General features: G+C 48.4%; 1 protein-coding gene across 1 annotated transcript in view; it reads right to left on the bottom strand.

Moving 5' to 3' along the window:
- The window catches only part of TSGA10 (testis specific 10), a 360,446-nt gene extending 343,983 nt beyond the window's left edge, over positions 1 to 16,463 (bottom strand). The window contains exon 1 of the mRNA XM_069204318.1: positions 16,325 to 16,463. The gene's annotated coding sequence lies outside the window, so the exon portion shown is untranslated. The remainder of the gene's footprint in view (positions 1 to 16,324) is intronic.
- Between the last annotated feature and the right edge of the window lie 1,053 nt (positions 16,464 to 17,516).

The raw sequence follows: 17,516 nt of genomic DNA, 5'->3' as shown, positions 1-17,516 counted from the left end.
GTCCTTGCCTCACCTCGCTAGACTGCATTGCTGGGAACCGCGACTTTTGCAGCTACTCCGGCCTCCGTGCACTTCCGGCGGAAATCCTTTGTGCACAGTCCAGCCTGGGTCCACGGCACTCTAACCTGCATTGCACGACCTCCTAAGTTGTTCTCCGGCGACGTGGGACTTCTTTGTGCGACTTCGGGTGAGCACCGTTTCACGCATCCTCGTAGTGCCTGTTTCTGGCACTTCTCCGGGTGCTACCTGCTGCTAAGAGGGCTCCTTGTCTTGCTCGATGTCCCCTCTACCTCCTGGTCCAATTTGCGACCTCCTGGTCCCTCCTGGGCCACAGCAGCATCCAAAAACGCTAACCGCACGATTTGCAGCTAGCAAGACTTGTTGGCGTTCTTTCGGCGGGAAAACACTTCTGCACGACTCTACAAAGCGAGAGGGATCCGTCCTCCAAAGGAGAAGTCTCTAGCCCTTTGCGTTCCTGCAGAAACCGCAGCTTCTTCTGTCCAGTAGAAGCTTCTTTGCACCCGCAGCTGGCATTTCCTGGGCATCTGCCCATCTCCGACTTGCTTGTGACTTTTGGACTTGGTCCCTTTGTTCCACAGGTACCCCAGATTGGAAATCCAGCATTGTTGCATTGTTGGTTTGTGTCTTTCCTACATTATTCCTCTAACACGACTTCTTTGTCCTTAGGGGAACTTTAGTGCACTTTGCACTCACTTTTCAGGGTCTTGGGGAGGGTTATTTTTCTAACTCTCACTATTTTCTAATAGTCCAAGCGACCCTCTACAAGGTAACATAGGTTTGGGGTCCATTCGTGGTTCGCATTCCACTTTTGGAGTATATGGTTTGTGTTGCCCCTATCCCTATGTTTCCCCATTGCATCCTATTGTAACTATACATTGTTTGCACTGTTTTCTAAGACTATACTGCATATTTTTGCTATTGTGTATATATATCTTGTGTATATTTCCTATCCTCTCACTGAGGGTACACTCTAAGATACTTTGGCATATTGTCATAAAAATAAAGTACCTTTATTTTTAGTATAACTGTGTATTGTGTTTTCTTATGATATTGTGCATATGACACTAAGTGGTACTGTAGTAGCTTCACACGTCTCCTAGTTCAGCCTAAGCTGCTCTGCTAAGCTACCATTATCTATCAGCCTAAGCTGCTAGACACCCTATACACTAATAAGGGATAACTGGGCCTGGTGCAAGGTGCAAGTACCCCTTGGTACTCACTACAAGCCAGTCCAGCCTCCTACATTGGTTGTGCAGCGGTGGGATAAGTGCTTTGAGACTACTTACCACTCTTGTCATTGTACTTTTCATAAGAGAAAAATATACAAAACAAGGTCAGTGTATATACACATAGCCAAAAAGTTTTGCATTTCCTCTTTTCACTCTTTTCTAAGTGCTGAAAAGTACTTCTAAACTTTCTAAAAAGTTCTAAAAAGTTTTTAAAGTTTTTTTTCTCTGTCTTTCTAAAAGCTCTGACAAACTTTTTTCTCTTTTTCTATCACTTTAACTCTCTCTAAAAATGTCTGGCACAGGCCAAAATGTTGACCTGTCTAAGATTGCATATGATCACCTTAGCTGGAAAGGAGCAAGGAGTCTCTGCATAGAGAGAGGTTTGAGTGTAGGGAAGAATCCTTCCTTGGAACTGTTACTTAACATGCTTAGAGAACAAGATAAGGCTAAAAGTGCCCCATCTGTTGAAAAAGTAGCTAATGGTTCTCAATCTGATCCAGGGACTCCCCCAGGTAAAGGTTCAGGAAAGAAACTTCTTAGCCTTCCCATTACAAGACAGTCTAGCATAGTTGGTACTGAGGTGGAGTCACATCATCCAGATGATGTGCTCTCACATTACACTGTCAGCCAAGCTGTTAGGGTGCCCTCTGTAAGGGACAGGTCTCCTTCTGTTCATTCCCATCATACCTCTGTATCTGGAAATGTCCCTCCCACCAACCCTGATGACAGATTGTTAGAAAGGGAACTCAATAAGTTGAGGGTGGAACAAACCAGACTGAAGCTTAAAAAGCAACAGCTGGATTTGGATAGACAGTCTTTAGAATTAGAGAAGGAAAGACAGAAGTTGGGTTTAGAAACCCATGGTGGCAGCAGCAGTATTCCCCATAGTCATCCTGCAAAAGAGCATGATTCCAGGAATCTGCACAAGATAGTTCCCCCTTATAAGGAGGGGGATGACATTAACAAGTGGTTTGCTGCACTTGAGAGGGCCTGTGTTGTACAGGATGTCCCTCAAAGGCAGTGGGCTGCTATCCTATGGCTATCATTTAGTGGAAAAGGTAGGGATAGGCTCCTTACTGTGAAGGAAAGTGATGCCAATAATTTTACAGTTCTTAAGAATGCACTCCTGGATGGTTATGGCTTAACCACTGAACAATACAGGATAAAGTTCAGAGAGACCAAAAAGGAGTCTTCACAAGACTGGGTTGATTTCATTGACCATTCAGTGAAGGCCTTGGAGGGGTGGTTACATGGCAGTAAAGTTACTGATTATGACAGCCTGTATAACTTGATCCTGAGAGAGCATATTCTTAATAATTGTGTGTCTGATTTGTTGCACCAGTACTTGGTGGACTCTGATCTGACCTCTCCCCAAGAATTGGGAAAGAAGGCAGACAAATGGGTCAGAACAAGGGTGAACAGAAAAGTTCATACAGGGGGTGACAAAGATGGCAACAAGAAGAAGGATGGTAAGTCTTCTGACAAGGGTGGGGACAAATCTAAAAATGAGTCTTCATCAGGCCCACAAAAACACTCTGGTGGGGGTGGTGGGCCCAAATCCTCTTCTAATCAAAACAAGGAAAAGAAACCATGGTGCTATTTATGTAAAATAAAAGGCCATTGGACAACAGATCCCAGTTGTCCAAAGAAAAGCACCAAGCCTCCTACCACTACAACCCCTACTGCTACCCCTAGTGTCCCTACTAATAGCAGTGGTGGTGGGAGCAAACCTACTAATAACCAATCCAAGGGAGTAGCTGGGCTCACTATTGGTAACTTAGTTGGGGTTGGCCTTGTTAGGGAGGCCACAGAGGCTGTGTTAGTCTCTGAGGGGGCTATTGATTTAGCCACCTTAGTTGCTTGTCCCCTTAATATGGATAAGTACAAGTAGCTACCCCTAATAAATGGTGTTGAGGTTCAGGCCTACAGGGACACTGGAGCCAGTGTAACTATGGTCATAGAGAAACTGGTCCACCCTGAACAACACCTACTTGGTCACCAGTACCAAGTAACCGATGCTCACAACAACACACTTAGCCACCCCATGGCTGTTGTTAATCTCAACTGGGGGGGGGGTTACTGGTCCAAAGAAAGTTGTGGTAGCCACAGATTTACCTGTAGACTGTCTACTAGGAAATGATTTGGAGACATCAGCTTGGTCAGATGTGGAGTTGGAGGCCCATGCAGCAATGCTGGGCATCCCAGGGCATATTTTTGCTTTGACAAGGGCTCAGGCCAAAAAGCAAAAAGGACAGGGAAGCTTGGATCCTGGAACAATGGACCAAGTGCTCCCTAAAGCTAGGGCTAGTAGAAGCAAACCACTTCCTACTATCCCTCCCTCTACAGTGGATTCAACTTCTGAGGAAGAAGAATTCCCTCCCTGTGCAGAACCTACACCAGAGGAGCTGGAAGCAGACACTGCTGAGCTTTTGGGTGAAGGGGGGCCTGCCAGGGAGGAGCTGAGTGTGGCACAGCAAACCTGTCCCACATTAGAGGGTCTAAGACAGCAAGCTGTCAAACAGGCTAATGGGGATGTCAGTGACTCTCACAGAGTTTACTGGGAGGACAACCTCTTGTACACTGAGCATAGGGATCCTAAACCTGGAGCTGCCAGGAGATTAGTGATTCCTCAGGAGTACAGAAAGGTCCTCCTAACTCTTGCCCACGACATCCCCCTAGCTGGGCATCTGGGACAAATGAAAACTTGGGACAGACTTGTTCCCTTGTTTCATTGGCCTAGGATGTCTGAGGACACAAAAGATTTTTGTAAGTCCTGTGAAACCTGTCAAGCCAGTGGCAAAATAGGTGGCACACCAAAGGCACCCCTTATTCCACTGCCTGTGGTTGGGGTTCCCTTTGAAAGGGTAGGGGTTGACATAGTTGGCCCCCTTGTCCCCCCTACTGCTTCAGGCAATAGGTTTATCTTGGTGGTAGTGGACCATGCCACAAGATACCCTGAAGCAATTCCTTTAAGGACCACTACAGCACCTGTAGTGGCAAAGGCCCTCCTGGGAATATTTTCTAGGGTGGGCTTCCCAAAGGAAGTAGTATCAGACAGGGGAAGCAATTTCATGTCTGCATACTTAAAGGCCATGTGGAAGGAGTGTGGTGTAACTTACAAGTTCACAACACCCTATCATTCACAAACAAATGGACTGGTGGAGAGATTTAATAAAACTCTCAAAGGCATGATTATGGGTCTCCCTGAAAAACTCCGCAGGAGATGGGATATCCTTCTACCATGCCTCCTTTTTGCCTACAGGGAGGTACCCCAGAAAGGAGTGGGCTTCAGCCCCTTTGAACTTCTTTTTGGACACCCTGTTAGGGGTCCACTCACACTTGTAAAGGAGGGTTGGGAACAACCTTTAAAAGCTCCTAAGCAGGATATTGTGGATTATGTACTTGGCCTCAGATCAAGGATGGCTGAGTACATGAAAAAGGCCAGCAAAAACCTTCAGGCCAGCCAAGAGCTCCAGAAGCAATGGCATGATCAGAAGGCTGTTTTATTTCAGTACCAACCAGGGCAGAAAGTGTGGGTCTTGGAGCCTGTGGCCCCAAGAGCACTCCAAGATAAATGGAGTGGACCCCACACAATTGTTGAAAAGAAGGGAGAAGTCACCTATTTAGTTGACTTAGGCACTGCCAGGAGTCCCCTTAGGGTGCTCCATGTCAACCGCCTGAAACCCTACTATGACAGGGCTGATCTCACCCTGCTCATGGCAACTGATGAGGGACAGGAAGAAGACAGTGATCCTCTACCTGATCTCTTCTCTTCCACAGAACAAGATGCTCTTGTGGAAGGTGTAGTTTTGGCTGATTGTCTTACTGCTGAGCAGAAAGACCATTGCATAAATCTCCTAGATCAATTCTCTGAACTCTTCTCTACTGTGCCAGGTACCACTTCTTGGTGTGAGCACACTATAGATACTGGAGACAGTTTACCTCTCAAAAGTAAGATCTATAGGCAGCCTGACCATGTCAGGGACTGCATAAAGCAAGAGGTCCAGAAAATGTTAGAACTAGGAGTGGTTGAGCACTCTGAAAGTCCATGGGCTTCTCCTGTGGTACTTGTACCAAAACCCCATTCCAAAGATGGAAAGAAGGAAATGCGGTTTTGTGTAGACTATAGAGGTCTCAACTTGGTAACCAAAACTGATGCTCACCCTATACCCAGGGCAGATGAGCTCATAGATACACTGGCATCTGCCAAGTATCTAAGCACTTTTGATTTGACTGCAGGGTATTGGCAGATCAAATTGTCAGAAGATGCTAAACCTAAAACTGCATTTTCAACCATTGGAGGACATTACCAGTTTACTGTAATGCCTTTTGGTTTGAAAAATGCACCTGCCACTTTTCAAAGGTTGGTGAACACAGTCCTGCAAGGGCTGGAAGCTTTCAGTGCAGCATATTTGGACGATATAGCTGTCTTTAGCTCCAGCTGGGATGATCACCTGGTCCACCTATGGAAAGTTTTGGAGGCCCTGCAAAAGGCAGGCCTCACTATCAAGGCTTCAAAGTGCCAGATAGGGCAGGGGAAGGTGGTTTATCTGGGACACCTTGTTGGTGGGGAACAGATTGCACCACTTCAGGGGAAAATCCAAACAATTATTGATTGGGTTCCCCCTACCACTCAGACTCAGGTGAGAGCCTTCCTAGGCCTCACTGGGTATTACAGGAGGTTCATTAAGAACTATGGCTCCATTGCAGCCCCTCTTAATGACCTCACATCCAAGAAAATGCCTAAAAAGGTATTATGGACAGCAAACTGTCAAAAAGCTTTTGAGGAGCTGAAGCAGGCCATGTGCTGTGCACCTGTCCTGAAAAGCCCTTGTTACTCTAAAAAATTATATGTCCAAACTGATGCATCTGAATTAGGAGTAGGGGCAGTCCTATCACAACTTAATTCTGAGGGCCAGGATCAACCTGTTGCTTTTATTAGTAGGAGGTTGACCCCTAGAGAAAAGCGTTGGTCTGCCATAGAGAGGGAGGCCTTTGCTGTGGTCTGGGCTCTGAAGAAGTTGAGGCCATACCTGTTTGGCACTCACTTCATTGTTCAGACAGACCACAAACCTCTACTTTGGCTAAAACAAATGAAAGGTGAAAATCCTAAATTGTTGAGGTGGTCCATATCCCTACAGGGAATGGACTATACAGTGGAACATAGACCTGGGAGTAGCCACTCCAATGCAGATGGACTCTCCAGATATTTCCACTTAGACAATGAAGACTCATCAAGTCATGGCTAGTCTTATTGTCCTTCGTTTGGGGGGGGTTGTGTAGGAAAGTACCATCTTGCCTAGCATGTTACCCCCATTTTTCACTGTATATATGTTGTTTTAGTTGTATGTGTCACTGGGACCCTGGTAACCCAGGGCCCCAGTGCTCATAAGTGTGCCTGAATGTGTTACCTGTGTAGTGACTAACTGTCTCACTGAGGCTCTGCTAATCAGAACCTCAGTGGTTATGCTCTCTCATTTCTTTCAAATTGTCACTAACAGGCTAGTGACCAATTTTACCAATTTACATTGGCTTACTGGAACACCCTTATAATTCCCTAGTATATGGTACTGAGGTACCCAGGGTATTGGGGTTCCAGGAGATCCCTATGGGCTGCAGCATTTCTTTTGCCACCCATAGGGAGCTCTGACAATTCTTACACAGGCCTGCCACTGCAGCCTGAGTGAAATAACGTCCACGTTATTTCACAGCCATTTTACACTGCACTTAAGTAACTTATAAGTCACCTATATGTCTAACCTTTACCTGGTAAAGGTTAGGTGCAAAGTTACTTAGTGTGAGGGCACCCTGGCACTAGCCAAGGTGCCCCCACATTGTTCAGGGCCAATTCCCCGGACTTTGTGAGTGCGGGGACACCATTACACGCGTGCACTACATATAGGTCACTACCTATATGTAGCTTCACAATGGTAACTCCGAATATGGCCATGTAACATGTCTATGATCATGGAATTGCCCCCTCTATACCATCCTGGCATAGTTGGCACAATCCCATGATCCCAGTGGTCTGTAGCACAGACCCTGGTACTGCCAAACTGCCCTTCCTGGGGTTTCACTGCAGCTGCTGCTGCTGCCAACCCCTCAGACAGGCATCTGCCCTCCTGGGGTCCAGCCAGGCCTGGCCCAGGATGGTAGAACAAAGGACTTCCTCTGAGAGAGGGTGTTACACCCTCTCCCTTTGGAAAATGGTGTGAAGGCAGGGGAGGAGAAGCCTCCCCCAGCCTCTGGAAATGCTTTCTTGGGCACAGATGTGCCCAATTCTGCATAAGCCAGTCTACACCGGTTCAGGGGACCCCTTAGCCCTGCTCTGGCGCGAAACTGGACAAAGGAAAGGGGAGTGACCACTCCCCTGACCTGCACCTCCCCTGGGAGGTGTCCAGAGCTCCTCCATTGTGCTCCAGACCTCTGCCATCTTGGAAACAGAGGTGCTGCTGGCACACTGGACTGCTCTGAGTGGCCAGTGCCACCAGGTGACGTCAGAGACTCCTTGTGATAGGCTCCTTCAGGTGTTGCTAGCCTATCCTCTCTCCTAAGTAGCCAAACCCTCTTTTCTGGCTATTTAGGGTCTCTGTCTCTGGGGAAACTTTAGATAACGAATGCAAGAGCTCATCCGAGTTCCTCTGCATCTCTCTCTTCACCTTCTGCTAAGGAATCGACTGCTGACCGCGCTGGAAGCCTGCAAACCTGCAACATAGTAGCAAAGACGACTACTGCAACTCTGTAACGCTGATCCTGCCGCCTTCTCGACTGTTTTCCTGGTGGTGCATGCTGTGGGGGTAGTCTGCCTCCTCTCTGCACTAGAAGCTCCGAAGAAATCTCCCGTGGGTCGACGGAATCTTCCCCCTGCAACCGCAGGCACCAAAAAGCTGCATTACCGGTCCCTTGGGTCTCCTCTCAGCACGACGAGCGAGGTCCCTCGAATCCAGCAACTCTGTCCAAGTGGCCCCCACAGTCCAGTGACTCTTCAGTCCAAGTTTGGTGGAGGTAAGTCCTTGCCTCACCTCGCTAGACTGCATCGCTGGGAACCGCGACTTTTGCAGCTACTCCGGCCTCCGTGCACTTCCGGCGGAAATCCTTTGTGCACAGTCCAGCCTGGGTCCACGGCACTCTAACCTGCATTGCACGACCTCCTAAGTTGTTCTCCGGCGACGTGGGACTTCTTTGTGCGACTTTGGGTGAGCACCGTTTCACGCATCCTCGTAGTGCCTGTTTCTGGCACTTCTCCGGGTGCTACCTGCTGCTAAGAGGGCTCCTTTTCTTGCTCGACGTCCCCTCTACCTCCTGGTCCAATTTGCGACCTCCTGGTCCCTCCTGGGCCACAGCAGCATCCAAAAACGCTAATCGCACGATTTGCAGCTAGCAAGGCTTGTTGGCGTTCTTTCGGCGGGAAAACACTTCTCCACGACTCTACAAGGTGAGAGGGATCCGTCCTCCAAAGGAGAAGTCTCTAGCCCTTTGCGTTCCTGCAGAAACCGCAGCTTCTTCTGTCCAGTAGAAGCTTCTTTGCACCCGCAGCTGGCATTTCCTGGGCATCTGCCCATCTCCGACTTGCTTGTGACTTTTGGACCTGGTCCCCTTGTTCCACAGGTACCCCAGATTGGAAATCCAGCGTTGTTGCATTGTTGGTTTGTGTGTTTCCTGCATTATTCCTCTAACACGACTTCTTTGTCCTTTGGGGAACTTTAGTGCACTTTGCACTCACTTTTCAGGGTCTTGGGGAGGGTTATTTTTCTAACTCTCACTATTTTCTAATATTCCCAGCAACCCTCTACAAGGTCACATAGGTTTGGGGTCCATTCGTGGTTCGCATTCCACTTTTGGAGTATATGGTTTGTGTTGCCCCTATCCCTATGTTTCCCCATTGCATCCTATTGTAACTATACATTGTTTGCACTGTTTTCTAAGACTATACTGCATATTTTTGCTATTGTGTATATATATCTTGTGTATATTTCCTATCCTCTCACTGAGGGTACACTCTAAGATACTTTGGCATATTGTCATAAAAATAAAGTACCTTTATTTTTAGTATAACTGTGTATTGTGTTTTCTTATGATATTGTGCATATGACACTAAGTGGTACTGTAGTAGCTTCACACGTCTCCTAGTTCAGCCTAAGCTGCTCTGCTAAGCTACCATTGTCTATCAGCCTAAGCTGCTAGACACCCTATACACTAATAAGGGATAACTGGGCCTGGTGCAAGGTGCAAGTACCCCTTGGTACTCACTACAAGCCAGTCCAGCCTCCTACAGATAGAGAGATAGAGAGATAGGTAGATAGGAGGAGTGAGGGAGGTAGATAGCGAACGGGTTAGATAGGGGTGATAGAGAGGGGGAGGCGAGTGAGGGAGGGGGATGAGGCAGGAGCAGGAGGGCAGGCGCGGGGAGAAGAAGGCGGAGGAGGCAGAAGAGCCAAAGGCAGAAGATAGAAGACAGAAGACAGAAGACAGAAGAACAGAAGACCGGAAGAACAGAAGAACAGGAGAACAGAGGACCGGAAGAACAGAAGAGCAGGAGACCAGAAGAACACAGAAGAGCGGAAGATCACAGAAGAGCAGAAGATCACAGATGAAGATACGGAAGACGAGGAACAGAAGGCAGACGACAGGCAGAAGACCTCAGAAGAAGATGAAGAAGAAGAGAGGCGACAGGAGAGGCAGAGAAGCACACAGAAGAAGAGAGAAGACGGGGAGAAGAAGAGTACAGAAGAAGATTACAGACGAGGAGCGAGGAGGAAGAACAGAGAAGAAGAAAAGAAGAAAAGAAGCAGGAGAGAGGGTGAGTAGCGCGGGGCAGGGAGGTGGGGGGTACTTACTGTGAGGTGGGTCTCAGGAACTCAGGAACCTGGAGGAGCTGGAGGAGCTGCAGCAGCAGGGGGAGCGATCTCTGAGAACATTGTTTCTCCTAGTGTGAGTTAAGTGATTCTAACAGATCAAGCAGTGTATTCGCTATAGGAAAACCACATAAGGCGCTGCAGTACACAGAACTGCAAGGGGTGTGACACGTGCTGAACAGGCCATCTTCAATGCAAGTGCTCGCCTCTACAGAGTGTGACAAAGCCCACCTCCAGGGATCACACACCGGCTGTGAATCAAGCCCACCATGTGCACCAGAGATGAAAATCGCCAACGTCACACCAGATGGGTGCCGCTGACAACTCTAATTTATACACCCTACAGACCGACCTGTGAAGAGTACGTTTGGGCCCCTGTTAAACCACTACCATCCCTCATGGCACTACATCCGACTGCTAGCCTTTGTCCTCCAAATGGGAAAGATACAGATAGCTCATTGTAGGAAAGTACCATCTTGCCTGGCATGTTACCCCCATTTTTACTGTATGTATGTTTGTTTTTGCCTATGTGTCACTGGGATCCTGCTAACCAGAACCTCAGTGTTTATGCTCTCTCTGCTTTTAAAATTGTCACTGCAGGCTAGTGACTAATTTTACCAATTCTCATTGGCACACTGGAACACCCTTATAATTTCCTTGTATATGGTACCTAGGTACCCAGGGTATTGGGGTTCCAGGAGATCCCTATGGGCTGCAGCATTTCTTTTGCCACCCATAGGAAGCTCAGACAATTCTTACACAGGACTGCCACTGCAGCCTGAGTGAAATAATGTCCACGTTATTTCACAGCCATTTTTCACTGCACATAAGTAACTTATAAGTCACCTATATGTCTAACCCTAACTTGGTGAAGGTTGGGTGCCAAGTTACTTAGTGTGTGGGCACCCTGGCACTAGCCAAGGTGCCCCCACATTGTTCAGGGCAAATTCCCCAGACTTTGTGAGTGCGGGGACACCATTACACGTGTGCACTACATATAGGTCAATACCTATATGTAGCGTCACCATGGTAACTCCGAACATGGTCATGTAACATGTCTAGGATCATGGAATTGTCACCCCAATACCATTCTGGTATTGGGGGGGACAATTCCATGCATCCTCGGGTATCTAGCACAGAACCTGGGTACTGCCAAACTTGCTTTCCGGGGTCTCCACTGCAGCTACTGCTGCTGCCAACCCCTCAGACAGGTTTCTGCCCCCCTGGGGCCTGGGCAGCCCGGTCCCAGGAAGGCAGAACAAAGAATTTCCTCTGAGAGAGGGTGTAACACCCTCTCCCTTTGGAAATAGGTGTGAAGGGCTGGGGAGGAGTAGCCTCCCTCAGCCTCTGGAAATGCTTTGTGGGGACAGATGGTGCCCTCTCTGCATAAGCCAGTCTACACTGGTTCAGGGATCCCCCAGCCCTGCTCTGGTGCGAAACTGGACAAAGGAAAGGGGAGTGACCACTCCCCTGATCAGTCCCTCCCAGGTGAGGTGCCCAGAGCTCCTCCAGTGTGTCCCAGACCTCTGCCATCTTGGATGCAGAGGTGTTGGGGCACAGTGGACAGCTCTGAGTGGCCAGTGCCAGCAGGTGACATCAGAGACCCCTCCTGATAGGTGCTTACCTTTCTCAGTAGCCAATCCTCCTCTGAGGGCTATTTAGGGTCTCTTCTATGGGCTATTCCTCAGATAATGAATGCAAGAGCTCACCAGAGTTCCTCTGCACTTCCCTCTTCGACTTCTGCCAAGGATCGACTGCTGACTGCTCCAGGACGCCTGCAAAACTGCAACAAAGTAGCAAGAAGACTACCAGCAACATTGTAGCGCCTCATCCTGCCGGCTTTCTCGACTGTTTCCTGGTGGTGCATGCTCTGAGGGCTGTCTGCCTTCACCCTGCACTGGAAGCCTAGAAGAAATCTCCCGTGGGTCGACGGAATCTTCCCCCTGCTAAAGCAGGCACCAAACTTCTGCATCACCCGTCCTCTGGGTCCCCTCTCATCCTGACGAGCGTGGGCCCTGGAACACAGGAGCTGGGTCTAGGTGTCTCCCACAGTCCAGTGGCCCTTCTGTCCAAATTTGCTGAAGGTAAGTCCTTGCCTCCCCACGCCAGACAGTAATCCTGTGTACTACATGATCTGCAGCTGCTCAGGCTTCGGTGTACTTTTCCAAGACTTCCTTTGTGCACAGCCTAGCCCAGGTCCCCAGCACTCTGTCCTGCATTGCCGAACTCGCTGAGTTGGACTCCGATGTCGTGGGACCCTCCTTTGTGACTCTGTCGACCGCTGTCCTCAGGTCTTCTAAGTGCCTGTTTCGGTACTTCTGCGGGTGCTGCCTGCTTCTGCAGGGGCTCTCTGAGTTGCTGAGCGCCTCCTCTGTCTCCTCCTCTAAGGGGCGACCTCCTGGTCCTTCCTGGGCCTCAGCAGCACCCAAAATCCTCAACTGTGACTCTTGCAGCTAGCAAGGCTTCTTTGCAGTCTTTCTGTGTGGAAACAACTCTGCATCCTCCAGCACGCCGTGGGACATCTTCAGACCAAAGGAGAAGTTCCTGGCACCTTCCGTTGTTGCAGAATCTTTGGCTTCTTCCACCCGGAGGCAGCCCTTTTGCACCTTCATCCGGGGTTTAGTGGGCTCCTGCCCCCCTGGACACTTGCGTGACTCTTGGACTTGGTCCCCTTCCTTTACAGGTCCTCAGGTCCAGGAATCCGTCTTCAGTGTTTTGCTGGCAGCTGTTGTCCTTGCAGAATCCCCTATCTCTACTTTATTGTCTTTCTGGGGTAGTAGGGTAACTTTACTCCTACTTTTTAGGGTCTTGGGTTGGGTATCTTGGACACCCTTAGTGTTTCCTAACAGTCCCAGCGACCCTCTACAACCTACACTAGGCCTGGGGTCCATTTGTGGTTTGCATTCCACTTTTGGAGTATATGGTTTGTGTTGCCCCTAGGCCTATTTCTACCTATTGCATCCTATTGTGATTCTACATTGTTTTCACTACTTTCCTAACTGTTACTTACCTGATTTTGGTTTGTGTACATATAATTTGTGTTTATTACTTACCTCCCAAGGGAGGGTATCCTCTGAGATACGTTTGGCATATTGTCACTAAAATAAAGTACCCTTATTTTTAGTAACTCTGAGTATCTTGTGATATAGTGCTATATGATATAAGTGGTATAGTAGGAGCTTTGCATGTCTCCTAGTTCAGCCTAAGCTGCTCTGCTATAGCTACCTCTATCAGCCTAAGCTGCTAGAACACCTCTAATCTACTAATAAGGGATAACTGGCCCTGGCACAAGGTGTAAGTGCCACAAGGTACCCATTATAAGCCAGGCCAGCCTCCTACATTGGCCAGCCTCCAACACTCATCATAACAAATATACAGAAATAAAAGAGTACAAGCCAGGAGGAAGGCAAAGGCTTGACCAACCCAGCTGATTCTCTATCCCAGCACCCAAGAGTCGCGACTCCTGCTGAAGCTGCTGAATCCACTGAAGCCTATGTGAACTTCATCACAGAAGGATCGAGGCCAATGTCAATATTATTGACATCACTACAACAGGTCACAAAAGAAGATGAATGCTTGTAACTCGTTGTGGCTGCACTTCAGTCAAACAATTGGCTGGCTCTCAACTGTCACAAAGGACACCAGAAGACAAGAAGACTTTGGAATCTATACTTCATTTTCAACAACAACTCTTAACAGACATGGGAGGGTTCCTTTTGAAAGGACATCGTCTGGTGATCACCGCCAGCCTAACACTGCGAGTAGTCAAACTAACCCACCATGGACATCAAGGAATCACAAAAATCAAGAAACTACTCTGTACCAAAGTCTGGTTTCCAGGAATGGACACCATGGTCGAGCAGGCTGTTAAGTCCTGTCACTGGTGCCAAGTGACTGGACCTCCCGAACCACCTTAGCCCGTCATCACAAAGGAAGGTCCCCACCAGCCATGGAAGTCAGCCAGCTTGGACAACTCCCTGATGGACAGCATGCCCTGGTCATCATCGAGGACTACACGAAATATCCCAAAGTGGAGATCATCAACTCACAATCTGCTACTGAGGTGATCATGAAACTAGAGAAAGTAATTGCCACACATGGCATCTTGAACAGCGTAAAAACAGACAACGGGTCCCCATTCCACAGGCAAGAATTAAATTCCTAGGCATTCCTCACCACAAAGTTACACCAAGATGGCTTCAAGCTAATGGAGAGGTGGAGCGATTTATAAGGACCCTCATCAAAATAATTTGCATCACCCATGCAGATAGCGGGTTGAGAGAGCCATATACAGCTTCCTACGTGAGTACAGGCAGACACCTCACTCCAGGACTGGTCAAGCCCCCCAGACATGCTAGTATGGGGCTTACTATCACGGACACCATACTGCATCACCCCCTGTGGTCGCCATCCCCCATCAATTACTCACACCAAAGGAGGAAAACTAACCAATGAGCTAGCATGCTGCACCGAGCCCGTCCAAGCCAGATTCAACCCGTGAACTGGATCTTTCATCAAAGACAGATGTCCAGGGGGGCAAGTCCAGGGGTGCAAGTTCAGGCTGCCGTTCAAGCAGAGACCGTGAGAGTCACCCACCAAGAGACAAGGCACGTTAATAACCATCTGCCAAAGGGATGAGACCATCAAGAGGAATGTGTCCTTCTTCAGAAAAGTGAGAAGTCCCCTAGAAAGTAACCCACATAAGGATGACAGCCAGGCATTTCGTCAGACTGAAGTATTTGCTGGAACCCTCCCGGCTAGTACCTGAGCAGAGAATTCCTACATTCCCCGGACACATGCCAGCATCTCCTAGTCCAGATGAAGAGACCCTGCCAGAAGATGAGCGCAACAGTGAGCATGGTGGCCGCCCAGATGCATATCCACGATACCACCTGAAACGCAATCCTGCTCCATCTTCGAAGCTGGCTGGTTTCCTGATGTAACCTGCGAGACTTTGAGGCGTGGAACAGCGACCAGGAGGGTAAATGCATTATGAGGCGCCGACTGCGTGTGGTTGCATTGCTTGTTGTTGAAGTTGGAGAGGGATGTACTATACCAATTGTGTATTTGAGCGGGGTGGTCTCGTGCGAGACCCCAGAGAACATGCGACTTATTGGTTCCTCCCGCTGTACGCAAGGATTGCAATAAATAAGCGCGTGGAGTGGCGAATGCGGCAGTCACGTACAGTGGCACAAAATAAGTGGTGTTGTTTATTGCGACTGCACCTCCCTGACCCGAGACGCATGTTTGCGAGTCCCCGCAGCTCCAGCACAATGCCTAAGGGCGTTCAGTGGGCGGGTAGCAGCCTAGGGGGGAAATCTCTCTGGTATGTGCACCTGCTGCTCGAAGGCAAGGGGAGGTTTACCACTGCTTTTGGGGACTGTTCTTTTTATGTGTGTGAGTACAACTTCCAGAAATGCCGAAAGCCGTCAGCAACTCCTTTGGGTCTGAAAGCAACCACGGGCGCTGCTGGAAACTCCTGAAATATAAACTATTGCGGCACGTTTCTTAAGGGACCTTCCGTGCCACAAGGGTCCGTGACCCCACATCAGCTGTAAGATTGGGCATTGTATCACTATATCGCCCTTTCTTCAGTTTCAACAGCATTTCCATCACTTTTCAACAGTCCATACAAGTAATCACAGATATTTATGCCAACTTTTTTCAAATTCCCTTTATTCATTTAAATACAATCGCATATACTTTGATGATTCTGCTTCTATGCTTTTATTTTGTACGGTGTTTCAATCCTTGCTACTGTTAAAGTTTTATGTAAAAACCATGAGCACATTTTATTTGAAATATTTGCTATGGTTTATTATTTTAGATTACACATTTTATTGAGACAATTATCACAGTACGTTTCAAACTGGGAGCACGTTGCAAGTTGTGCTGACATTCATTCTACATTGTTGCTTCATCTCTTAAATATGACCAAAACGCGGGTCACACTCGCTTATCAACATTTCTACACAAATAAGGAGACCTGGCAAGCGCGCTGCTATCTGCTTTACAAGCAGTGGGTTTAAGAACAGGCATTGTGACTACATGGCATTAGCTGCCCGAAGGCACATCCTGCCCTGGCTACATTCACAGTTGAGAGCTCGCTGTGGTCTCACGCTGCCCTGGGATCTTTTACGGTCTCGGGGGTGAGGTGCGTGCCTAACATTGTAAACTGCACGAACACATATTAACTATTATCAGTAGACTTGTACTCACCGGCTTCTTGTGTCTTGTCCCTGGACGCCCTTCGGGGGTTCATGAGATGGATGGGAGGCGGTGCAAACTACACTAGTGTAGTATTGCCTCAGCAGGCGGAGGGCTCGTAGCTGGGCTTCGAGAACCGTTCTACTGCAGCAAGGCGAGTAGCGCCATCTCATGGATAAAGAGGCGAGGCGCCACGGCGAGGCTGACAGGCGCCCAGCTGTTGACGTCACTAAGGAGAACCTTGGCTTTCTCCCCAGAGCCGGCGTCTCTCTGTTGCCGGGTGACGGTGGCTTCCATAGCAACTGACCTCAGAGGGTAAAGGGCCCCGCTTTGCACACAGGAACCTGATGGTCCCTGTTGCTTCGCATCACCGGCCTTCCAATTGTTGTAAAAGATACAATCTCGCCAAATCATAGCTAGAATTCATTCAACGCCGACAGTTTTACTGCCGCTTATCTCTTAGGTTGCTAGATGACTCAACGTGACTGACCACGGACGCGTAGCTGCTCTTTAGCTTTAGATTTAAAAAAAAAAAAAAAAAAACACTAAAACTAATGTGTTCTAGGAGTTTTGACTCACTTCGGTGGCTCCAAGTTAAATATATTTGTAAAATAAGCCCGGGGTTCCAACCGGAACCATCCTTAATAAGTTTGGCGATGACACGCCAACAGTTGGGAATGGATAAGAGACAGATTTAGAGAAAAACACAGAAACATTATATTTCCTCTCAACCTAGTGCATACCACCCTTATGTGGGACGCTGCTACCCAGAAGGCTAGCAAGCCACACTGTGTGAGGTTCGTGGTTGCAGGTGTCAGTTAGGTCGAGCCTCACAGACAGCACAGCTGTCTGGCTTGCATACATGCCAACATTTTAGTAGAGGAATGTGGGAGATTTTGGAAAAGAAAATTGGGGGAATGTGTTTTCACCACTGACTTCTATAGTAGCAGAGGCAACTGGTGTTTGCCGCTGCTTTGTGTGCCAGGGGGCACTTTGATATTACAGAAGAGGCCGTAGACACTTGTTCGGCCACTTCTGTACTATCGCTGGTGCACATACAGCGCCAGCGCTATCACCAGAGGGTATTACCTCATTTGCATGTGGCGTGACCCCAAGCAATTGATGGAATCCCTTTGCCTCAATACCTGCGCCGTATTATAGACGCAGGCGCAGAGGCAAATAAGCTGTCAGGAGGCGCACTGAC

This window comes from Pleurodeles waltl, chromosome 8 (genome assembly GCF_031143425.1).
Source record: "Pleurodeles waltl isolate 20211129_DDA chromosome 8, aPleWal1.hap1.20221129, whole genome shotgun sequence".
In the NCBI taxonomy this organism is placed as follows: domain Eukaryota; kingdom Metazoa; phylum Chordata; class Amphibia; order Caudata; family Salamandridae; genus Pleurodeles; species Pleurodeles waltl.
The sequence above is the reverse complement of the archived record's forward strand: the minus strand, read 5'-3'. Positions and strand labels throughout refer to the sequence as shown.